Source organism: Sinocyclocheilus grahami, unplaced genomic scaffold, assembly GCF_001515645.1.
Source record: "Sinocyclocheilus grahami isolate Dianchi unplaced genomic scaffold, SAMN03320097.WGS_v1.1 scaffold940.1, whole genome shotgun sequence".
NCBI classification, from domain to species: domain Eukaryota; kingdom Metazoa; phylum Chordata; class Actinopteri; order Cypriniformes; family Cyprinidae; genus Sinocyclocheilus; species Sinocyclocheilus grahami.
The window spans coordinates 338,444-364,635 of NW_015506119.1; the positions used below are offsets into that span (position 1 = coordinate 338,444).

Here is a 26,192-nt window from a genome sequence, read left to right on the forward strand (position 1 = left end):
CATCATTTAGATTTATGTGTTTGTCAGAGAAGAAAACAGGCATCACAAGCTGAGTGGATAAGCTGAGGATGACCTTCATCTGAGCAGGCATGAGTTAGCAGCTTTTCCAGACATGTGGCTCAGACAGGAAGTTCAGAAGAAATCCTCTTGTTGTAATTATTTGGAACAGGTGGTCTCTCACTTTACACAAACACTTGAAATGGAAAAAATATGAGGGATATATGGAAGTCTGTCTCTATATCAGAGTAATATAAAAATAAAAAAGAGTAATATAATAATAAAAAAGTAAATTGCGACCTCATCTCCCACCAGTGACTGCATCTAACGGCCTTTTTTCTCACACTTACACTGCTGTTCACAATTTTGGGGCTGGTAAGCTTTTTATTATATATATATAATATGCTGCTCATAATTTTTGTGTGTGTTTTTCTTAAACATATTGTGGAAATGTTATTAGAATTTAAAATGTCTGTTTTCTAATTTTAGTATATATATAAAAATTTTTTAAATAACATTTATTTTAATCATTTATTCCTGTGATTGCAAAGCTGAACGGTCAGTTTTCAGTGTCACAGGATCCTTCAGAAGTCATTCTAATATGCCGTTTTTAATGCTTAAGAAACATTTTTTATTATCAATGTTGAAAACAGTTGTGCTGCTTAATATGTTTTGTGGAAAGAATGATATATATTTTTTCCCGGAATATTTGATGAATAGAAGGTTTAAAAGAACAGCATTTGAAATAAAAATTTTTTGTAACATTATGAATGCTTTTACTGTCACTTTTGATCAATTGAATGCATCCTTGCTGAATCTCACAATGTTACTTTATTATTTAAAACTACCTCACAATAGCCTTTATTTATTTTTGTAGAAACAAACTTCTATAGGTATATGTTGCCGATAATCAAGTCAAAATCTCTTGAATCAAGTTATGATCAAACAGGAGCTTCCAAAAGGGATGTGAAAAAGGATGTGAATGAGTGGCTCTGAGAGAGACAAACCCAAATCCTTTCCTCTCTACGTTTTCAGCAGCTTTAGTCAGGGTAATTGGATACAGTGTACCTTTTACACGAAGGAAAGAAAGTGGACCTTTGAGATTTAGACGAATTGCGCACTGATCTTGACTGCACAACCGGTGCAAGGCACGGGACATTCTGAGACGAGACAAACAAATTGCAGGAAACAAAGCAGTTGCAGGTGGGACGGTCTCCTTAATCAAGCAAAAATCTCCAGCTAGAGGCAAAACTAGCGAGCCTGTACAAACCTTTTAAAACCTCATGCTGATCAAAGCACTAAAGCCCCTCCAGCTAAATTACTGCACAGGCATCAAGCCACTTGAAGATGAATATCACATAGTCGCATAACACATGGGAAAGTTTTTTGCTTACTCTTCTATAAAGGATAGAAAAAAATACTGCTCACGGGGCAGAAAGTGCTGGTGAGCAGCACTTGGATCAGGTATGACAGTGTAGGAAACTTTTTCCTCGTCGAAGCAGAAAACCAGGAGACGTTGGGATATCTTTCATACAGAAGTCACTCTTTATTGAGGACTCGCTGTGCGTCGCTGCAGTCATCCAAGTCTGACTATAGCTCGGCACAGTAGAGTTTATATACATTTTAAGGGGGCGGGATTCATTCAGTGGAGGTGGAGACAATCTAAACAAAGCATGCAAATGCAATACAGGAATCAGCCCGTTACCGGAATTTCTCCAGCCCTGATCTCATCAGCATAACAGTGTCATTCAAATGCATAGGTGCTAATCCAATCAGTCTGACAGTCCTAATACAATCAGCATAACTACTCAAAGACTGGGGCAGAGGCACCAAGAGCCATTACAAACAAAAGGTGATCGTCTCAGTAATCTGGTTCATTTTACTAACAATGAGAGAACAGGAACAGACAGGAACCTCTTGCCACACCTTGCTTAAGACAATAATTTGTCCGATGCAATTCTTAAATTTGTAATCCCACAACAGTGTCGCTTATTGGCAAGGCAGATTTAACAAAAGCTCTGGTTTGCATTAGCAAAGCAGCAAAAAACAAGGGTTTTAATGGATAAATCTTAACGAAAGGAAAGAGAGAACAAGGACAGAGTGTTTAATCAGTTGTAAGTCTCATTAAACTCAAAGTAATTAAATGAAGAAACTGAAAATAGCATCAAACTGATTGAAGCAATATCAGTCCTCAAATACACAGCTCAGAAATGACATTTGCATGAGTTTAGATTTTCAGAAACTTTTTAAAGGGATCGTTGGATGAACATAGTGACCAACTTATTTATAGTCAACATGTTCCATCTTTCTTCAGCAAGTGCTAGCATATGTGAAAGGTCAACCACGCTGCATCAGGAGCCAGTTCTCCATGCTAACACGAATCTCTTCCTTGCTGTGATTAAGGGAGAACACAAGCGCTCTGTTGTGCTTGGGAGTTGGATGGTGCACGGCCCATTTGAGCGCTCTCATCTTTGGCCAGCTTGTCAAGCTCTTCCTTCATTCTGTCACACCAAACTGCCCAGAGATGCAGAGGTTTACTGGGCAACGGTAAAGCATGAGGCGGAGGGAAGGGGGAATTTAAAATGATAATTGTCAGCGTTTTGGATGCGTATGAAAGTGGGACTTCTAGAACAGGATGCGATAGGATAACATGAAACCTATCTATCTATCTATCTATCTACCTATCTATCTATCTATCTATCTATCTATCTATCTATCTATCTATCTATCTATCTATCTATCTATCTATCTATCTATCTATCTATCTTCCTTTTTTACTGTTTTTGTTAAAAAAGCATTATTGTAAACCATTGTTCTGCTTTATAATATTTGTGGAAACCGTATTGCTATAATGTTATGTTAATGTAATGCTATAAAGAATAGCATTTATTTGGAATAGAAATCTTTAGTGACATTATAAATGTCTTAACTGTCACATTTTGTCAACTGCATCCTTGCTGAATAAAAGTATTGATTCTTAAAAAAAAAAACAACATTAAAAAATAAAATAACAAATAACAAAAGAATCTAACCAACCCCAAACTCTTGAATAGTAAACTTTTTTATGCATGTATATTGTTTCTTTCTTTAAGCCCTGGTGCAATGCCTACTGTCCATCTTTGCTCACTGCATAACAATTCAATATTTCTTTAAGGATTTATGTGGTCTATATGTTAAAGATGCTAACATGAGCTTTATCAAATGAACTACCTGCACTGAAAGACACAATCACCATGACAGAACCACAAATCATTCCTAAAATAACAATGATCTGATGGAAGCTGGATGAAGATGAGTATGGGTAATGTAACTAATGTACTTCTGGAAGAATCTTTCCTAAAAGTGCAAGGGTAACAACTGGAACTGTTGTCGGTAGTGTTCACAATTCCCCTAAGAAGTCATCGGAGGAAAAACTGGGAACACATGTAAAGAAATATTATCCAAGACTTAAGCTGAAGTAAAAAACCTCTAAAGCCCTATTCCCATCTCTGCTGTTGCAGACCATCCATCAACCCTTCCCTTAATGTGAGAAAAGAAGGTAAAAAATCTTGGTCTGGGAGGACAAAGACAAAGTTATAACTGGAGTTTTATTTTAAGGATTTGACCCAGAGAGGAACTGGCACCGTTCTGCGTCTTTCCTGTAGTCTTGGAGTCCCTCATCAGTTTGGCTCCCAGATGCTGAACAAGACTAATGAGAAAGCCGGTAAAATCAACCAGCATCCAATTAAAAGAAATCAAGTCCCTCTGAACCTCAAAACCCATCAACTGATGTCCCATTACGATTCAGTTGGGTTCGGTTGTGCAGGTAGAACTAAACCAAACAAGGCCTTAAGTGCCACCAGCTGGATTCAGCTCTTATTTTGATATTCGGTCAATGGCGTCAGTGTTTTCTAAAGTTTCCTTGGAAATGCACTGCAAGATTTAGGAACATCATGCACGCAAATAAAGATTTTATTCTGCAAAACACAAAGCAAAAATATGCTATTTTGGCTGCTAAATTAAATAATAGAAAAACAAAGAAATACGAAATGTCTTATTTGGTAAAACTCCATTATTTTGTGAAGTCCTCTATGAAGCTTCGGGGTTTTCTTATTCCTTCTTTGTGTACAAATAATATTTTGAGTCACAGAATTTGACCAAAGGCATTTTGGTTTTCAGTGTGCCAAACCATGAACCACTGTTTCATCACAAACATTCAAATAAACTGTAGTATGAGTAATGAGTCATAAAAAAGGGGGGTAAAAGTGAGGATCAAATATAAATTTATAGTAAAAAAAAAGACAGAAAGAGCCAAATCATGCCTCAGATCTTTCTTCTTAAAGGGGTCATATGATGCGATTTCAATTTTTCCTTTCTCTTTGAAGTGTTACAAGCTCTTGGTGCATAAAGAAGATCTGTAAAGTTACAAAGACAAAAGTCTAAAATCCAAAGAGATATTCTTTATAAAAGTTACGAGTCAACCACGCCTACCTAAAACGCCTAATTCTAACACGCCCCTCATGTCTACGTCACGATGTGGGAAGATTTGCAAAACGTTGCCCAAATGTTAACGCAAAGAAAGAAGGCGTACCTTTAATTATTGCTGTTGCCGAGACGCTGTGTGTTTCGTTGTGAAAGCAAAACTACTTTGTTTGGCCTTCCAAAAGAGGACACAACTAGAAATCAGTGGTTAAGTTGTATTTACAACACTGTTCCAGAACACTTCAACCCAAATATTCAGATGTGTGCTGTGCATTTTATGGAGGATGATGAGGACTGTTTCCTGAACCAGTAGCCTACAATGCGTCTGTGGCACAAAGGCTGTTTCTATAAAGTTGGGCAGTTCCAACTTTGCAAGGACAGTCTGGTGCTTCTGACTCACAGCCTGTAAGTACGTTTTTCATATTTAAAGAATTTGCCACTGATGATTCAAACGCAGTTTTGAGCAGTGTAGAGTAGCACTTGTAGTTTGTTGTTTCTCTGATCACAAATACAGACATGGTTTTATGTTTATGCAGTACGATACGCAACACAACGACAGAAGACCAGTATAAGTCATTATAATCAGTAATTATGTCCCCACTGGATTCAACAAGTGCCTCATTTGTAATGGGTTTTGTTGGTTTTGTCTCGTCCTGCTGGGAGACGGCATCACAGTATGTGGCGTAACATTTCCGTCACACGCTTGAGGCATTCGGCCAATCACAACACACTGTATAGCTGGCCAATCAGAGCACACCTCGCTTGTTTAGACTGATGAGCTTTGTAAAAATTGACGCATTTCAGAAAGGCGGGGCATAGAGGATAAACAATAATGTACATTATATGGAAAATAATGTGTTTTTTAACCTTAAACCGCATAAACTCATTGCATCACACCAAATACACAAAATAACGTTCTTTTTAGCAACGTCATATGACCCCTTTAAGACTCTTTCATCAGTGTTTTATTCTAATACTTCTAAGGTCCAGAAGAACCATGGCAGTCAATAGCTGGCGACCATTACACGAACAATAACATATGTTGGATGAAAATAGGTCCATAAAAACAGGTCCATAAAAATATACTGTTGCTGTTTACAATGCCATCTGCAATTGACAGTTGCAACTAATGTTCAGTATTGGTGTGAAAATGCCTTGACTGTCTCGCTCTCTGTCCTGTCCGGAAGCGTGATGCTGATAAGACAGCTTCAGATTGTGATTGTGGAGGCGTTTGCTGGGTCTGAATGACAGAGAGGCTGCTGAAAGAGCTGATACTGTGCAAAAGGAAAAATAATAACAGCTGCTTGCCAAGCTTCCCCATTTCCCTCTATTGCCATCGGAACGGAAAATCTCATCCACGTCCAGTGCATTTTCAAGAGCCAGGGGAGAGCAAATGAGGGAATGCAGTGAAGATGTGAAAATGAAAGACTAGGAAGACAAGCTAGATAGATAGAAAGACAGATAGCAACTTTATTGATCCCTGAAGGGAAATTTAGTAAAACTGCAAGATTACTGGGAAGCCAAAAGTATAACTTAAGTAACAAAGGTTGAGGGGAGAGATGCTGCTTATTGTTTTATTATTTCTTTTTCATTGTGGAGAACAAACAAACACAAGGCATGGACTGCAAACTGGTTTAATTATATCTCGTTTTTCAATAAAAATATCAGAATCTTGCTTAATATTGTTTTTACTTGCTTAGTTGTTTTGACAAGCATAAATCTATTTAAATGTATATATATATATATATATATATATACTAATTTACAAGCAGACTCACATAATATTCATTACATATATAATGATTATTATATATACAATACTATATATAATATTCATATAAATTAATTAACTTAAATGTTAAATATTTACTAATTTACTTAATGCTTAAAATATGTATGTATGTATGTATGTATGTATGTATGTATGTATATATATATATATATAAAATTATTTTTAGAGAGTTTATCTTGATAAAAAAAATACCGATTAAGAAAATGATTGAAAATGATGAAAATTTTTTTTTCAGTGCATTCACATAGTTGTATGTGATTTATGATATTTTAAATCAGCCCTGAGTCTAAGCCCAGCTCTGTGCCGCATTCATCAGACTTAAATTAAAGCTGTTAATTTCCGCAAGCATGTGTTCAATTGTGTCCTCTTGAGAATAACAAAACAGACACATCTGTTCAGGGCAGTACACCTTTCCACTCAATCAATCAAACAGTTGACATCTTCACACCCTAGCGCCCACAGAATAAACCCATTGGCCTTCACATATAACCTCCCCTTTCCTAGATGTGTTTGCACCTCTTTTCCTGTCCAGACCAATTCATGCACAACCCACTGGAACGAAGCCTCATGCAACAGGATGCTTGATTGAGTGACCGGCGGCATTTTTCGCTAAGGTCTGAGATGTTTACACACTCCCTCACAAAGGCACGCACCCTCATCTAATCGGTGATGCAGGCTAAGCATGTTGCTGATTGCAGAGTCGACTTATGCCAAAGTGCTGTTTCCGACAGCTTTGAGTGTAATTCCTCATTCTCTGTTTTTCTTTTGTCCGTCATACCTTAAGTGGAGAACGGGCGGAAGGAACGAAGCCTGCAGAGCCCCATCAAACAGATTTTGGGGAAAAGCACAGTTCCTCAAAGGAATGCGCCGCTTGCCTTGTAGCACCATTGAACAGGACTGTTTTTCCTCTCTCTTGGTGAGCGAAAAACATCTAGAAACAAATGGTAATGGTGAGAGATGGGGGCGTGAGTTCCTGGAACGTAACACAGTCAGGCATATGCTTTTCCTGGAGCATGAGTGGTATTCTCCTTCATTTCCTGTTTAAAATGAACACCAAATAAAGGAGGAATGAAGGTTACCACACGGTTGATGAGAAGAACCTTTCTGCCAACATTAATGGGCTCAAAATAACAGAGTATGACATGGTCGTAGGCCAAACAAAGCGGGGAAAATATAGATGAATTTGTTACACTTTTCACAAAGTTTCAATAATGCATTAGGTATCATGAACTAACAATGTACTGTTGTTCATAATACATTAATGTTAATTTATACAGTGCAAAAAATCCTATTGATGAGTATTTTTTGTTTTATTTTCCAGTAAAAATATCTACAAATTCTTGAAACAAGATCAATTTAGGATTTATTTTCAGAGAATGTATCTGTAATACAAGTGTATTTAGTTTTAGAACACGTACTGATATTTTACACATTTTAAGTGTAACAAAGATTAAAAATTTGCCAGTGCAATACGATAAAATACACCTGTATTCAAGATAAAATGTATAAAATCAGGTCATAAAGGGATAATTCATCAAAAAAAAAAAAGTTATCTTCTTACCTTCATGTTGTTCTAAACCTGTATGACTTTCTTCTGTAGAACACAAAAGAAACTATTTTGAAAAATTGTTGGTAACAAAACAGTTTTGGCTATATGACTTCCATTGCATGGACAATCATTAAAAAACACTGAGACATTTCTCAAAATATCTTTTTTTATATTCTTTATAATAAAAAAAATCAAGTAAATTAAGCTTGTTTCAAGAATTTTTAGATAATTAACAAGCCAAATGAGACACTGAAGTTATCACTGATAAGAACCTTATTGTGAGGTGTTACCAATGAATTTTTAAGGTACAATAATCAAAAACAACAACAACAACAACAACAATTGCAATTTACATAGAAAGAAAAGAGGCCTTTGTCATCTAAAATTTCTCAGATGCACACACAGCACCAGAGGCACAGACTGTGTTCCTCACATTCCCATGTAACATGGTTTGTGGTTGCACAGTCAAGGTCAGAAACTCTGCCTCCTAGTGGCACTATATAAAAAAAAACGATGTGGATTACTGGTCCTCTCACCAGAGAATACATTTACAGTTGGCAAACAAGCATCAGTAGGTTTATGAATAATGTAAAAAAAAAGAAGAAGATTCTCCATAATGACAGTTCATAACAATCCACATACTTTATAAGTGTGACACTCAATTCTGTCTTTTGCAATTTACATAGAAAGAAAAGAGGCCTTTGTCATCTAAAATTTCTCAGATGCACACACAGCACCAGAGGCACAGACTGTGAGCCTGTGTGTGTTCCTCACATTCCCATGTAACATGGTTTGTGGTTGCACAGTCAAGGTCAGAAACTCTGCCTCCTAGTGGCACTATATTAAAAAAAACGATGTGGATTACTGGTCCTCTCACCAGAGAATACATTTACAGTTGGCAAACAAGCATCAGTAGGTTTATGAATAATGTAAAAAAAAAGAAGAAGATTCTCCATAATGACAGTTCATAACAATCCACATACTTTATAAGTGTGACACTCAATTCTGTCTTACATATACATTTATTCCTTCACCTTTGGTGAGGGTTCGCTGGCCACAATACAAGACATCACCTCTCATAAACCCGAAGTAAAAGTTCAACCTATTGGTGTGTCCAACAGTTCCCATATGCTTCTCAGTCTGCATTGGGCCAGATTCTCTGTCTAGTCTCTCTCACTGATTGAGCATGTGTAATGGATTTCGTATCATTTTCCTCCGTTGCACGGTAAAAAAATAAAAACTCAAATGGGAATTGAATCTGCAGTAAGCTATTACAAGCTGAATGAAAAGAGACATCTATAATGGTTTGGATAAGCTTTGCTTCTTTTTATTTCTGAGATATGGCTTCTCCAAGGCACACATTTACATCCACCTTGAGATAAAGGAATCTAAAGCACAGGGAAATATGGTTTTCAGTGTCTGAGATGGACCTTGTAAACAAGATTCAGTGACTGAAAATTGCCCCAGAATTAACAAGGCAGATGGTTGGACATGGACAAAGGCTTTCTGAGCAACACAACCAATAAGCGTGCAGCAATTATGAATGGTCCATATATAAAAGCCTCCGTCAGGTCGGTAGGAGTCATGTAATGTAATAAAGAAAGAAATGCATTTCATCAGGCCCAGCCTGGCAGAGTCAACCAACATCATAAAAAGCAGTCAGCAGAGTTATTGGGCCATCCCAAAGGTGGGCATCCATGGTTACAGCATTGCCTCGCCATTAAGGCTTCACACTGCCAAAGTATTTGCCTTTGTGTACTTTGCCCAAGCAGTCAAAATTGAGTGGTTAGCATGACCCTTTTAGCCCCTGCTGGTAGATGCCATAACTACACCATCTGGACCCCCCCCAAAAAAAGCTTTATGAAGAACATTATGAAAGCAAAATATATTAAAATATTTTTATTAACTGAAATAAAGCTGAAATAAAATATAATATTGTTTAAAAATCTAAAAATAAAAAAACACGTTGAACAAAAAATTTAAATATTGGGAAATAACTGAAATAAAAATGTTGAGAAATTGAAGTACTAAAATGAATAAAAACTAAAACAGGAAAAAAGAAATGAAAGCTAAACAGAAATGTTTAAAACAAAACTAATAAAATTCAGAAAAGCACATAAAATACTAAAACTTACATTTAAATAGAAAATAAAAGCTAATTCTAAATATTATTAAATACTATAATATATATTTATATAAATAAAACTAAAATAACAGTAGCCCAACGTTGTTTTGGTCCCCACTGACTTTCATTGCATGAAAAAAACAACAACAGCTGAATCATTCTTCAAAATATCTTCTTTCCTGTTCCACAGAATGAAGAAAAACATACAGGTTTGGAACAACACGGCGATGAGTAAATGACAGAATGTTCATTTTTGGGTGAACTATCCCTTTAAAATCTTAAAATTGACAAGTCATGATGTCATTTTCCTGCTGCTCCAGGAGAGATTACTCGCATGACATTTACAGCTCAGGTGATTGGCTGAAAAATGTCTACGGTCCCATCTGCAAAATGTCAGATTGAAAAATAAACTGTGAATGCAAAGAAATAGCTTTCACCAGGTATAACAGATCTCCTTGGCTTTACCTAACTGAAATGTGCATGTGGGGAGAAGGGTCAAAGTATGTGTGAGAAGGAGTGAGGTGTTTGGTGGATTGAAGCTATCGCTGTAATTGCAGTCAGAAAGGTGGGACGCTGTCTGCTGCATCTCCTGATAACAGGACCAGATGAGACACATTCATCATAAAATCACATCATACTTCCCCGTCCTCTGAACTAACCACAGAAGACAGCATCCCATCTAGAAGCCTTGGACCATTTCCAGACGGAGGAATCAGAAGTGTGTGAGGATGATGGGCCCTCTATCTGTGGAGTGTCTTGGACACGTTTTCTCTAAACTCTCTTTTCCACTCAGGGGTTCAGATCACGTCGGAGGCTTGTGTAATGTGGTAGCCCTAGCGGCAATGACGCACAGGTTCGCAGTCAGACCTCAACCGCTTCTCCTCCTGAAAGCCATAATGTTGAGGCGCCAAATGTTTTTAGAGGAGAGCATGTCGTCTTTTCCAGACTGGGTCTGTTTCAGTTCTGTAGAGGCTGGGCCCTGCTACTCAGACGAGAAAAAAGTATTATTGAATACTATTCCCCAGTGCTCTTGGTGAAGAATGTATTATGAAAGCACATTCCCTTCTCTCTCACAGTCCTCTCTCACTCTCCGTCTGAAATTAAGACTGCTGCACAGAGCTCATGCCATGTGCAGTAGTTGATTATGTGTGGAAAAGCTCTTTTAAACCTTTTTTGACATATTATGACAAAACACCATGTACAAAACTTGCTGAGGTGAGAAGCTACAGCTGACGAAGATACATCAAATGTTGAAAAAACATCACTACATATTTCCATTCAAGTCAACATTAAATGCCTTTTGCGACATAATCGGACATATTATTTTTAGATTATTTAAAGAGAAAAATTAAGGATGGCAAAATTTTGTCCATTAAAAATCGATTGCCTCCTAATAAATGGGCATTATTATTACTTTTACTAATAATAAATAGGGTCCATTTTGATTTAACCTCTGAAGTGAACTACACCTGACAGATCCAAATGCAACACTTTCATAATAATAATAGTGATTAATAATAATAATAATAATAATAATAATAATAATAACAACAATATATAGGGTGCATTTTGTTTTCATGACGACTTAAAATGACGATTTGATTTCTGAAGTGAACTATACCTGACATCGGACATATTATTTTTAGATTATTTAAAGAGAAAAATTAAGGATGGCAAAATTTTGTCCATTAAAAATCGATTGCCTCCTAATAAATGGGCATTATTATTACTTTTACTAATAATAAATAGGGTCCATTTTGATTTAACCTCTGAAGTGAACTACACCTGACAGATCCAAATGCAACACTTTCATAATAATAATAGTGATTAATAATAATAATAATAATAATAATAATAATAACAACAATATATAGGGTGCATTTTGTTTTCATGACGACTTAAAATGACGATTTGACTTCTGAAGTGAACTATACCTGACAGGTCAAAATGCAACACTTCCATAAAAATAACACTACTAATAATAAACAGGGTTCATTTCGGTTTCATGTTGACTTTAAAATAAATAAAAGATTAAAAGATTTAATGTGATTTAAACCTCTGAAATGTCTGAGAGGTCAAAGCACTTTCAGAACAACAAGAACAAGAACAAGAAAAACAATAATAATAATAACGCACATTTTGGTTTCATGTTGACTTCAAAAGAGCCGATTTGATGTAACATTTTAACCTCTGAAGTGGACTATGTCTCACAGGTCAAAATTAAATGCTTTCAGAAGCTGAAAAGTGGGCATGGACTTCAGAACACTGTGGGCGGAGCTAAATTTAAGTGAGCGGCACTGGTGCGCAACAGAGTGCAGACCAAACAGTCCCAGGTGTCAGTGAGAGTGAGACTGCTGCAGTTATATAACTCTCTCCCTCGCCGACTCCAAAACAGCTGTGAGACCTACCACACTACCTGCACCACACAGCCACAAGCACACGCAAACCACAAACACACACATGCAGCATTAGCATTAATGCAATAGTAGCCACATGGCTCTGTTTAGAAAAATGCGCCACATATTTTGCAGAGATTAATGGGGGTAGAGCATTAAAACATTCTGTTAATCTGCCTTGTGTGTAGCAGTGCGTTGAGAATTATGTTGGTCTCATGATTGAGATGTGAACCCAACTGTTTTTCCTCCCTCCCTCCCTCTCTCTCTCTCTCTCTCTCTCTCTCTCTCTCTCTCTCTCTCTTGCATTTGGATTCAATTGCTGTGAAGCAACGGGATATGAAAAACATTTTCAGAGATGACATATGCCTGCACCCGGAGGGGAAGGAAAATGAAAGATTCAGATATGAACTTACCTCACCCTTCTGCTTCACCTCAATTACTCAGGCAGGTAACTTCTGCAGGTCAGGTGGCTTCTTTTCTGCGTTCCTTCTTCAGACAGTCATCTCTAGAGAAATAACTTGAGAAGATGTGACGGGATCCCAGAAGACAGGGAAGTCTCGGGAATGCCTTGGCACTTGGTCGCAGTCAAATATTGTTTACAAATGCGCAGAAAGTACGAACAACTCTAGAGAAAGTTCTGCTTCTCAATGGCAGGTGCCAGTCTGCTTTTTATTCTTATTTCTGTCTCTGGTGAAAATTAAGTCCACGTGCTTGTTGCAGTAAAGGGGGAAAAAGTCCTTGTGGTGCTGTCTCCAGCCTGGATACAAGTAGATTTCAGACGCACCTTCTGAATCTCTGTGCACTCTCACAGGGTGGAAAGTAGGAGGGAGAGAGAAAGAAAGAGAGAGAGAGGGAGAGGGAGAATGTGAGAGGCAGGGTGCTCAACTTCACGAGGCAGTGGCTCTCCTGACTCCAGGCTAGAAGCCCTCCTTACAGGGCTTTTAACTGGGGGCAAAGCACCTGAAAGCTCCCAGTCTCTTTTCTTGCAAGTATTTGTTTTCCAAACAGAGAGAGTGGATTGTTTCTCTGGTTCCCTCCATACAAAAGGCAAGTGTCTGTGGCCGGGCAGAATAAGGAAGCAGTATAGAGGATGGGGTGGGGTAGGTGGAGGAAAGGGATGGATTTGCACCCCTCCTCTTTTCCCGGTAACCATTTAAGCCCTTGTTTTCCCACCTCCAACATAAACATCTGCAAACAAATGCTTGCACTCATACAAACAGACAAATCTTTCCAAGAAAGCACCTTTTGGAAAATTCAGACTGTGCTGGCGCAGCTCACAGTGCATCGATTTCACCTCAGCGAAAGCATTCTTTCACAAAACGGCTCAAATTTGCTGTCCCAAATGCTCCAGCACAAGATTATAAGCACGTAAGCAGCAGCAAGTACAGTGGAAGTCTGTTTTTGTGTAATCTTGCCAGACTCACAGCCAATTAAACCAATCAGTTTTATGAGATGAGATTAAATTTCTTGGCTGACTGATCTAGACTGCGAACCACTTAGCAACAGTTCTCAGGTGGAACCTTTCCCGCATGAATTGCTACGATAATATGTACAAATGCTTAATTCAGAATGTGTAAAGCAGCGTTTTGAGGATACAATCGGAGATATGCATTAGCACAGTTAATGGCCCCTATTACCCGATTCGAATTCTCCAGGAATAAATATCCCTCGATTATCTTGCATAATTGTGCGAAGAGTGTGTAAGAACAAGCACTGTTACAGAATCTCTTATCTAGACCTAAATTAACCATCATCGCGGTGCTTTGCTCCTCATCTGATACGCTTTTCCGATAACAATGAGCTCATTCAGTTCTAATTAGCCACTGTGCAACAATATACGATCTGTAGATAATTTGCAACTTTATCGTAATATCCAATCATAAAACCCAAGATTAGATTGAGTGCGCACTGAAAAATTGAGGATTTGAAGCCTCGGGAAGGGCCTGATATGGCTTTGGATCATGCAAGAGAAGACGGGGCAACAAGTGGGGCATTGTGCTCGGAGGGAGCTACGGCTAAGACTAGGCACTGGATACCTTCCATCCATGCAGCCCCTGACATGGCTGGATATTAGGTGCGTTATCAGATGCTAATCTCAGTTTGTGTGTCTCGTAAGTAATGGAACAGACAAAAAAGAGGCACGCGGCTAATTACTGAGCTGTTTACATGCACTGCGTTCATATGGCAGGCTTTGAAATTTGGACCCAATGTTCAAGTAAACACATTTGTGTTTGTGCAATTCATGGGTTGGGTCTTGACAAAACATGATAGCGATGAAATAAAATTCCAATGCTATCTCACAGCCAATTCGTACGTATTTTATGAGGTGGATAATTTGTACGAATTCATACGACCTCACTCGTTCAATTTTGTAGTACGATTTCTGTGACGGTCAAATTTAGGGGCAGGGTTAGGTGTGGTCCTTCGTACAAATTCCTACAAAATTGTCACCTCGTAAAATGCTTACGATTTTTCACAAATTGAATGAATTTGTACGAATTAGCCTCCTTGTTTTTTTATGACATTGTATACAATTTATAACATAGCATTGTTGCCATGAAAACATCTAAAATCATAAAACAATAATAAAAATGAGAAGAACAATTTTACAGCTCAATTAATACACACATTTTAACACTAATAATTGAAATGCTTTTATAAAAGCTATAAACTTCTCAAACATCACCTTTCTTTTAAATTCTGCAAAAATTGGCCCCCTTTGCTTCCATTGTTTGCATCTCACCATAACCACAATTTTTCTTCTTTCTCTCTCTCTCTCTCTCTCTCTCTTTCTTTTTTTTTTAAATTATTGTTTTGTGGTAATCAACATCATGGCAAAAATGGCAAAAACTCGTACTGAACCCAAACACTCCTTAAAGAGTTGATTTAGCACTCTCGTATGAATCCAAACCTTTACTAGTGCTGGATAAATATAACCTATTGTGTTCTTGAACGATGTTGTTGGCTACCTCTGCGTATGCGTGATAAAAAGGAGTGAGGCGAGACTAAGCTCTTAGTTTTCATGACCAGGTGAACTGTTTCATATGCGGACAAGCATATTTTTGTAATGACTGCTCTCCTCAGTGGGTTGGGGGCTTTGAAGACCATCATTAGCCACAAACTTTAATAGCAATGGCCTTTTGTGTTCTTTGCTGGTTCGTTTGATCTATCCAAGCAATTTTCTCAATGAGAGTCACTCAAAGATTATCAGATATTGAAATGAGTATGAATAGTGCTTTGCAAAGAGAAAACAGACCTCGCTTTTGCTCCCAAACGTAATAATCTTACTAATCTTTGCTCATGATCATGCCATTAACCGAAGAAAACAGTCAAAGATCCTTCAGTGAACCACTTCTGGTCTTGACGTCCACAGAAATGTTTTGCTCTTGCTATGACTGACGGAGGACCTATGAAACTAATTAGTCTCACTGTTAAAGGGACAGTTCCTGATTCTGTCATCATGTACTCATCCTGCAAAGTAACACAAAATAATATATTTATATATTTTGAATGTTTCAACTGTTTTTGTTTATACAATAAAAGTACACTACAGTCTCTTGGCTATTCATGCAAAAGTTAATTATTTATAAAAAAAAAACATATTCATAAAAGATAGCAGAACTATTAGGAGAGAGGAACCAGAGGAAAAGGCAGACACCACTACACCACTAGAGGCGCTAGTCAACCACTGAACTCCAAATGGGTATCAAAGGAAATCAAATCCAAGATGGAAAATTCTTCGTCATTTAAACTGATGTAAAACAAGTGTCTTGAGGGCTTTTAAACGTTACAACCAATGAACACTAAAACGTCAGAAAGGACGCAACCCACCATCATACCTGTCAACCCTCCTGTTTCTCCCAGGATTCTCCCATATTTTACCGTTCTATCCCGCTATCATCCCATTTAAATATTTTCCTGTATTTCTCCCGTATTTTTAATCTTTCTATAAAAAATCCCACTGGGCATACTTGAAATGTTTGCTACATTCGCCTCCGGTAAAACTCCTGTAATTTGAATGGCCCAAACCTCATTATATGAATAATCATGTCAACATATTCCAAGGTTGTCCGGTTGCCAGATCTTGTATGAAACACATCCTTCTCACACAATTGACACACACAAATTTCAACCCATTTGTGACCTCAACTTGGCAACCTACAATCCAGTGGTGCTGTTGATCTGCGCAGGTAGTAGCGCGGAAAGGAAACAAGTGTTACTAGTAGAAATGGGAGGAGAAAACTCAGGTGGTGCTTTGGCGAAATGTAAATTGAGATATAGCTTACACTTCAGAAGGCTATGGTTTAATTGATCAAATATGAGCACTGCAAGTTTCAAAGTTAGGTGCTGCTCTGCTTTGTTTACTGCGGTTACCAGAGAAACGGCTGTATTTCTGCCATTCCAAAAGTGCCACCTGCTGGGAGAGAACGAATTTGCATTTGTCAATAAGCCCTTCTGCTCTTTTTGTTTAGACCTTAGACAAAATCGACCCTTATTTTTACGCAGAAAACACGCAGTTGTAAATGTGAACCGGTGGATCAACAAGAAGATAATGAATTACAGAAATCTAAAGATATAGCCTACACTAAGATATAGTTATATGTTACTAAATGAATATAATTGTTTAACAATAATTGTTGAAATTAATATAATTATTGATACTCCTCCCGCCCCCTTTAAATGTGTTGCCACTGTGTCAAGATGGCCATTTTGTGAACAAACACAACATTCAAATTGTTATTCACTAGCAAGAAATGAACACATACATTCACAGTATAATTTAGTTTGAAAGAAATTAATACTCTTATTCAGCAAGGAATCATTAAATTGATCAAAAGTGACAGTAAATACATTTGACATTAGAGCAAAAATTATATTTAAAACAAATGCTGTTCTTTTGAATGCCATATTCAAACAATTCTTGCTTTCCACAAAAATATTAAACAGCACAACAGCTTTTTAACATTGATAATAATAAATGTTTCTTCAGCAGCAAATCAGCATATTAGAATGATTTCTGAAGAATCACGTGACTGAAGACTGGAGTAATAACTGATTAAAATTCACTGAAATATATTATATTTAAAAAAAGAAAACAGCTATGTTAAACTATAATAATATTTCACATCATTATTATTATTGTAAATTAACTCATAATCTCTGTTCCTCTCCATCGCTATATCATGATAAGCCTGTGGCACTTGGCTTAGCCTCAATGTGGCATATTATTCGGGTGATGGAGCCCAACCTTTATCTCCTATAACCTTAAAGTGGAATGCCTGGCATCTGGTAGCTGGTGGTGCTGGTAGAGGTGGATGAAGGGGGACTTTTATTTGTGGGGGGGATAAGCACTGGCTGGCCACCGAAACTGATATAAAGTTCTCCAAGAAATTCCTTTATGTACAGTTAGTGAGACTGCCAGGGCTCAGGCTGGCACAGGAGAAGAGAAGAGTGATGCTCTGCCTGACCCTTCTTGTACCTCAGTCATGTGTTCTCAAGGTAATTATTTTACATTGATAAAAGGAGCACTAAAGAGGTTGAGAGATATGGATGACAGAAGGGACACTGTCTTTTCTTTCTGGGTTAGAAGTGCACAATAGAGATTAGAAGAGCGGGCAGGTAAACTTCACTTCTGGCTGGATGAGAAAGAGGAAACAAGCACTATGGCTAGATGACAGGAACCATTAGGGAATTCCTAACAAGGGAGGGGAAAAAGGAGGGTGTTTACATCACTACCGATTGCACTAAAAGCCTACTTTCAGCAAGTCTGATATGCTAAAAGACAAACAGTACTTTGTTGCCATCTTTAAGGCCAGCTATTTTGTATAGTTAATCTTAAATGGATAACATTCAAATGAGCATTCAGACAACAAAAGAGACCCTCATTTGGCCATACGTTGGACAGATAAGTTGAACTGAATTTGTGGGGCCATATACACTTACTATTTACACTTCATGCATTTTTACTGATCAGATAGCTGTTCAAATGTAAAGTCCTTTAGATGCAACAAATACCATATAATTTAAATATCAAATCACTTCAAGTAAAAATGTAAAAACACTAATAACGGTTAAATGTAATCTTTAGCAATTTTACATTAGGATAAAATGAAATATTTCAAATTGTATCTTTAATTTAGTTAAAATAGTGTAGGATCTATTGCTTTTGTCAGTTATCAGCCATTTCTTAAATAATGGTCAACTTATTGTTATTGCCAGAATGTTAATATAGGCGGATCTCTATTTTTGAGTCACTTCAGGTGCAAAAAAATTGGCATTAGCATCATTTTGGAAATATAAAAAAATTGCTAAAATTCAAACTACTAATTAAGAAATTCAACTCCCCAATTAACAGATATTTACATATTTATTTTTATCTAAAGGCTGGAATACACTACATGATTCTTGCCCAGATTTTCACCCAATTTAGTCAATTTGACGTTAGTTGCTGAAAGTCAGAGCCAGTCTGCAGATTTGAGATGACAGATTTCATAGAAAATAGCGTAGTGTGTGATGGTCACAGACTCTGATTTTTTAGCTTCAGACTTTGATTCCATCCAGTCAGAGGATATCAAACATGTTTAATATCTTGAGTCAATTTTAGAACACATATTGTTTTCATTTGTCATGCGTCTCCTAGCAACAAGGCACATTTCTGCATGAGTTTGTTTTGATCAGAACGACTTCAAAGCCTGGTCGCTTAGTGTATGATGGCCAGTTCTTCCTTAGTAACGATTTACAAAGTCGGCAAGTGTATGATCCCTACAGTGTTTAAAAATCTGTTCAGATTTCATGTAGTCATGTAGTATAATCCAGCCTTAAAAAAACAAAAAAAAAACAAACGATAGACACTAAAGTATGTGAAGTTTATTGCCAATTATTTAAATATGAGGGCAACACAATATTATTGTCTGTTTGTATGCAAATTCTGATCTAGACTATTAATCTTAAAGGGATAGTTCATCCAAAGTTACCACAAAAACGATAACAGTAAGCAAATATAATTGGTTAGTTATTTTGTTCATGGATCAGTGAACAGTGAAGAGTGAATTAATGGAGCATGACCAGACTTTATAATCTTAAAAATAAAAATAATCATAATTACCTACTACACAGAAAACGACTGACAGGCAGAAGCACACACGCATGTACTCACATGCAGGTACGCACATAAACCGTGCGAATGAAACCAAAAAAATGACTGGAAGCTGCCGATAAGAATTGTACTTTCACTGATTGTTACCTCAGAGCATTGAATGTTTCAGCTTCTTTTACCCCTCAAATGTTTATTCCTGTGCAACACAGGATGAGAATGGCAGACGTAAGATATAATTGGGATTTAAAGGGTTCAACAACTGAAAAAAAAATCATAGTTGTACTTTGTTTTTCTTTCAAAAAATAAAATTTTATTTCCAGGCGAGAGAGCAATTTCCTCCACGGCAAGGGTAATGAAATCCAAAAACCCAAACAATCATGTTAGAATAAATAAGGTAAACTCCCTGAGTTAAAAATCCCAGGCATAAGTCCAAATTCCTTACATGGATGGATTTTAAGGGCCACAGCTTTTATTTGACTGCTTATGATCAAACTTCCAAGTGTGGAAAAGACAGAAGAAAAGCACATTGCAGGCATCAGCACTGTGGTTTGAACTCTGCACACAAGGGGGCAACATTTTTGAAAAACATTCAACAATAATGCAAGAAAGTGGACCATTCAGATGCCCAGACAAACCTTCCTGACTAGACAACAAAAATGACCAAAAATGTGAAAACAAAATGGAAAATTATCTACAGAACAAATCAGTGCAACAAAACTAGGAACAGATGTTAAGAAAAAGTAAGCTCTTACAGTCCATTATCCGTGCCATCAGTATCCACTGAGATGCTTTGTTTGACCAGCAAATAAAAGCATGACACGCACCCTCATCATACACCCAATGCAATTCACCCAACTGACCCACTGGGACAAACGCTGACCTCTGTGAATGTCTATGTCCTGATTTGGATCTTACATGACCCTGGATGATGGTATCATCCTGTAACGATCCATCAACATCCATCCAAGTGCGGCGCCCCGTCTCACCTGATTTCCTGAGAAACCATGTCAACATGGCCTGGCCTCAATGACAACAGGAATCCCTCCCTAAACAGCTGCTTCCACTAACGTCATTTTACCAAAACTGGAGATTTTTTTTTCATCTTCAGATTGTCTAGGATAGAGAAACTCCAAAATAACTCCTTTGTCATTTATGAAACTGTATCCAAACACAAACTTTAAAATGCTAAAAAAGGTGTGTATAATGTGCCGTGGAAAATTAGAAAGGCAAAAAGAATTGGTTTGAAACACATCCCAGAAAAACGGATTGAATTCTTAACTAACTAAACTTATATTTCAATCAAAAACAGAAGCGATATGAAGACAGAAATATATGTGTGCACTGCTTGAAACAGGCTGTCAAAAAAGTTGAATAAATTCTGCGCTGTCAACATATGTGTAAAAGCTATGCCAACAGACTGCGTTTTATGTGGGGAGAATGAGGCTGACATTATAAATGAACATTTTTGAAAACAGAGATTTGTTCTTCAGAAAAAGGCAGTGCAAAAGAAAACCCCACCAGTCTGCTCGTTTCTGAGAGCTGTGAAAGACATGCCAGAAAAACAAAGTGATCCAACACTGTGCAAACACCAAACATAAAAAATGAACTTTAGACCACCCATGGAGGTGGCAAACTTACAAATGAGCCCAAACAGACTTTCTGTGACCAGTAGAAGGCTGAGAAGCTGGGTGAAATATCTGGAAATTTGCTGTGGTTTTCCAAATGAGCACATCATCTGCAGCATACAGCAGTGTTATCCATCTCAATTTGAGGGTTTGAGTTCATGATTGAATTAGGAGGGCCTGACTCATGGTACTTAGCGAATTAGTGCCCACTGGAATCAGAACAATAGCTTTAACCCTTGTTGAATGTGTTTGTATATTATGTGCTACAGAGAAATGAAGATTAAAAAAAACAAACACAGGCACTTCACAATGTGATTTTAGGGGGGCAACGAGTTCATCGGATGTGCCTCCATCAGTATCCTGCAATGAAAGATAGAGATCATTACTGTTAGAAAAATATCAACATTTCTGTCCACTACTACCTTTAGGAGTGCATCAGCTTGTCATTGGGGCAATAAAGAGACAACGTTATACCTTATCTATCCATAGATGGTGCATATTAGCACCCTGAAGTAGTAATATGTACCCTTAATGCACTACTATGATTTTTAGGAGTAAATAAGGTAAAAAGTTGTCCCTTGAAGTGACAAGCTGTTGTACATCAGTTTGGCATTATTTCATTTATTGTGGGTGTTCTTGTTAAAATAAATACATAACTATTATAAATTAATCAAATCAGTATATAAATTCTTCAGTTGTGAGCATGATTGAGAGCATCTTCTAACACTGTAAAGCAATTCCATAAAAAAGACCTAGTCTATATATATGTCAGAAAATTTAAATCTAGTCACAAGTCACAAAATTCAACCACACTACGTTATGAAATCTGTGATGCACAGAAATCACCAGATTTCTGCTGAATTCTTGTCTAGCCACAAACACAGTCATTTGTAGACTGTGTTTGTTTGTTTCAGGGTGGTTTTCTTTCCTAAAGTATTTGGCAGTGTTGCACTACAGCCACCACAAACGTAACGGGTTACAGGTTTGAAGTTTCTAAACAGTATGAAGAACTTTAACTTTTAAACTGAGAACTGTTAATTAATCCTCACCCTTCTCCATGAGTATTTACCTAGACAATTAGTTGGTAAGTAGTCAAAACAGTGCTACTAAAATAAGGTTTTAATAGTGGTTGTCAAAACCAAAATGCCAATGTTTTTATGATGTTGGTGTCTAACTTTTTTGACAATGGGCAGGAAGATTAGAATGGTTACGATTCTGATTGATGGTTTCAGGATATCCTTGGCTGTTAACCTGATCTTATATGCGGCCCATTAAAGCTTGGAAGACGAAGGGCAGGAGACGATGGTCAATCCATATGGTATATTCAAATATTTACACTGCATGCAAATTGTTATGAAGGTCATTTTATACTTGCCCACTACTTGGATCCGATTGACATTGGAAGCGCCAAGTCAAAACTGTTGATCATTTAAGAAGTTTACAGTACGTGCACTAGAGACTATGAAGGTTCTCGCAGCTCTAAACGAGTAAGAGCAATAACAAACACAGATAGCTTCTCCTGAGATCTGAACATCAAATAAGCCATTGTCTACCAGGACAACATGAGGTTTCACAGTCAACTGAATAGGCGGCACAATGATGACCAAGCCAACCACAGTACAAGCACTCTTATAGTATGCTTTTTGTTCACTAACAGAGCGTCAATGTTAACTGAGCGGACCTACATGGGCTCTGACAAACCTGAAAGGACCTCAGTTAGAAAATTAGATTGGTGAGTTCCCCTTTTGCTCAAATTCAATAATCATTATGAAATGGATGAGCTGGATACCGAGAGAATACTAGGATAAGTCGTTTTTATGGGATGTCTTGTTTATCTTGTTTATCTAGAGCATGTTTTGCAGCTGACCATCTTCCCTATGAATAAAAATGTCACCAAACTGTTTGCTCATGAATAAAAAATATTTTGTCTCCCAGGGAAAAAGAAGCCTGGAGATAAACTTTGCAGGTAGTTATTGGCCCTCAATGAGCAGGATTGGGAACCACCATGAGAACTAGTGGCAGCTAATTTCCATTATATGAAGGTAATGCGGGAGACAATGGCAATTGCATCATGTTAATTAAGCATTTGTCCCTTTGGGTTTACTGTATCAACAGAACTTTACACACAAATCAAAGAAGATGTACTGCAAGAGATGCAAAGAATGCAAGCTGCTCTCCAAAGCCAATTTATTCAGAGACAAGCAGCTAAAGAAACGCTTTATGCTATAATTAGTGTGACTGGGAGCATCCAAAGATACAAATTTTGACACATCATGAATAGCGATTCACTTTGGCGAATTAGGCTGGTTTGCTTTTTACGAATTGCAAATTGTACCAAAGTTAATTTGATGAACATGTTTTTAAGCAGACTCAGGTTTATTTTCAGTGTCTATTTCTCTAATGCACACCTGAGTTTGAAACCACTTTGACCACTGCCGAATGAACCGAATACTGACATCAAATGGTCTCAAACTGCACTCAGTTTGCTACCCCATTTTTTATTTCAAGAATTATATTAGAATTTGAAAGCCATTTATTGAATACTGAATGGTGTATAGCACTGTAATCAAGTGGGCAGGAAAAGCTCCTGTTAGCTAATGCCCAATGTACTGTTAAAACAATGTTGAACTTCAAAGCAGTCAAAAACATTCTGCTGTTTAAAGACTTTTTGTCATTAGTGCTTTCTAATGTGGCAAAATTTCCCTTTTATAACTCATTTTATCCTGTCCAAGGGGTTAGCAGTCCTAATTCTTTGTCCGTATGTAAAAACATTATTAATTCTTTGCCCAATTGACAGACTTGAACTATTATCATACCTCCTGTGCAAGGCATGCAGTAGAGATACAGAAGATTGTGCTGTCTTTTTGATGTCAAGAGCCATAAAAACCAGGAATAGGGATTTAACACAGCCAAATGCCAGCACAAACAAACACTTTCATCTGCATCTATCTGTACTCTGTTCATCTGGCTGAGTCTGTGTAAATAACTTTTAAAGCAAGCAATATTCGTGACCTGAAAGAATGACTTTCATAAACCAGTTTGAAAGACATTTCATTGGCTAAACTCATCTGAATGAACTTGAATGCCACTTCTAAGTGAGTGAGTGAGTGACGTGACATGTGGCCAAGTATGGTTACCCATACTAGGAATTAGTGCTCTGCATTTAACCCATCCAAAGTGCACACACACAGCAGTGAACACACACACACACACCGTGAACACACACCCGGAGCAGTGGGCAGCCATTTATGCTGCGGTGCCCGGGGAGCAGTTGGGGGTTCGGTGCCGGGCACCTCAGTCGTGGTATTGAAGGTGGAAGAATGTATGAAAACATTTCATATTCTATTACTTATTCTGTGTATTAAATAAATACAAATATATGGATAACATTTGACCTCAGATAAAACAGTATAACTGACCAGATTCTTGCACAGCTGACATTTCTATTTTATTATTATTATTATTATACATTTTCTCACTCATTCTACATGCTTCTTTTCCAGTCATTTTAAAAACTAATCCATGGCCCAACCATTGGACTGCATTCCCCTCCAGACCATTCACATGGAACTGGTTAGAACAACATTCCTTCTATGGAGAAAATATTTGACACACTTTTAATACAAAATCATAAACGGGAGGTCTTTTCTAATCACATCCTGTGTCATTTTCTCCCTCCTTAATCTCTTCCTAGAGTTTTCACATTCTGTAAGAAAAACAAGGAAGAGACTACTTTTTTTACAGGAATAAAAGACAGATGATTTTGCTTTTCAGCTGACACCGGGAGGATGGGAGTGTTCTAAAGGGTGGAAAATGTTCAACCCTTGCTTTCTGTGTGTACAGCTAAAGAGACTGAACGCAGCGTAATTGTCTTGTGTACTTTGGCCTGCTAATGTTCGGATGAAAAATGTTCATGCGCTCATAGCCGCAGCACAGCAATATGTTACATGAGTAAGTTGGCTTTGTGAAAATATACAGGGCTGCTAAAAATTATCCTTCACATTCAGAGGGCATTTCTTTCTCTGTTCACATTTTCTTGTTCTGTTTGACAACCGCAATTACATATTTTCCAGCAACTTCCTAGAAATGCAAGGACTGGGCTAGGCCTACCTCGATCTATGTTTTTAATATAGCTGCAACAACTATTCTATAAAATTGTTAATAACAATAAAAAATAAACAACACATTTCATTATCCATTAGTTGGGTCTGTGTGCAGTGCATGTTACATTTCCATCAGTCAAGTCACTTTACAAATCCAGGTTCATTGGAAATATGCCTTTGGCCACATATCTGTAAAATTATATGTTGCTTCTTCCACGTTTCATGATACATTCAAAGTGAAATGTCTTGTGTGGGGCACTAAAAGCATTGTTTTATGTGAATTGGGCAATATTTTATTACATTAGTTCTTGTACCAATCATAGTACTTGGGAAATGTAATGTCCGATGAGTGGCGCCAAAAAGTTACTACTCTATCATGTTTGAAAATAACGTAGCACCTTTACTAAACCAAAACCTAAACCTAACAAATAGTGTTAAAAAGAGAAAAGCAACCAGTTTGCTTCTACAAATCTTTGAGCTCTTTTATCATGTCTCATGTTTCATGGGACTTGCTTTGTAAGTGCAACACTGTACCAGGTGAGCTACCGAGCAAGTTTACATCAGAAAAGCCATATATATGGAGCAGATTATGTGAAGCAAAGAGTAAAATGAATCAGCTCACAAATCATCCACTATGAGACAAGTTTTCCCCTGCACATAACTGACATCTTATTGTTATTAATTTATCTGTAAATTTTAGGAATTTATGTATTTAAATGTATGTATAAAGTCTTCTCCAGACAGTAAGTGAGTCTTTCCCTACACTTCACTGAACCAGTGCCACCATGCACATGCGCATCAAAGAGATGGAGCCCAATGGAAAGATGCCCTACTACAGTTTTCATAAACAAGCTTCAGTTAGTTCAAAATACAGAAGCTGGAGTTCTTACCAAATTTGGAAAATCTGAGCACGTCAAGCCAATTTCATCACCTTGCCACCTGTTGGGTTTTAAATCTATTATAAAACACTATTCCTCAAATATAAAATCACAAAGCTCAGGTCTACCATTAAAGTCATCTGACAAACATTAAGTTGTCTTGGGATGGA

At 37.3% G+C, this 26,192-nt stretch overlaps 1 protein-coding gene across 1 annotated transcript in view; it reads right to left on the bottom strand.

Moving 5' to 3' along the window:
• The window catches only part of LOC107564494 (collagen alpha-2(VIII) chain-like), a 53,716-nt gene extending 40,676 nt beyond the window's left edge, over nt 1-13,040 (bottom strand). The window contains exon 1 of the mRNA XM_016249589.1: nt 12,734-13,040. The gene's annotated coding sequence lies outside the window, so the exon portion shown is untranslated. The remainder of the gene's footprint in view (nt 1-12,733) is intronic.
• Nucleotides 13,041-26,192: the final 13,152 nt, after the last annotated feature.